Source organism: Octodon degus, unplaced genomic scaffold (assembly GCF_000260255.1).
Source record: "Octodon degus isolate 3935 unplaced genomic scaffold, OctDeg1.0 scaffold00080, whole genome shotgun sequence".
In the NCBI taxonomy this organism is placed as follows: Eukaryota; Metazoa; Chordata; class Mammalia; order Rodentia; family Octodontidae; genus Octodon; species Octodon degus.
The window spans coordinates 7,072,823-7,073,367 of NW_004524656.1; positions in this window are offsets into that span (position 1 = coordinate 7,072,823).

Sequence of the window (545 nt, forward strand, 5' to 3'; positions counted from 1 at the left end):
TGTGTGTGTGTGAGAGAGAGAGAGAGAGAGAGAGAGAGAGAGAGAGAGAGAGACAGAGACAGAGACAGAGACAGAGAGACAGAGAGAGAGAGAGACAGAGACAGAGACAGAGACAAACACACAGAGAGACAGAGAGACAAAAACAGACACAGAGAGAGACACATAGACAGATAGACAGACAGACAGACAGGCTCACAGAGAAGATAGGTTCCAACTGACCCTGGTGTCTTCATTTCCTTTTCTCTCCCACTTCACATCCATCTCCTTCCTTTTCTTCTTCTCCTTCTCCTTCTTCTCGTCTTCCTCCTCCTCCTCCTCTTCCTCCTCCTTCTTCTTTGTGGCGGCTCACCCTGCCCTGGGAGTGGGGCTGACAAGACATGTGGTGCAGGGGATCGAACCTTGGTCCCTGCGCTTACCTAAGCTTGCCTAAGCAGGTGCTTTAGACCTCTGAGCTATCTCACCAGCCCCTGTTTTTCTTCTTTAAAATAAAATTAAAAAAAAAAAATGAAAGCGCTCCTGGGCTTGGTGGTATATGCCTGTAATTC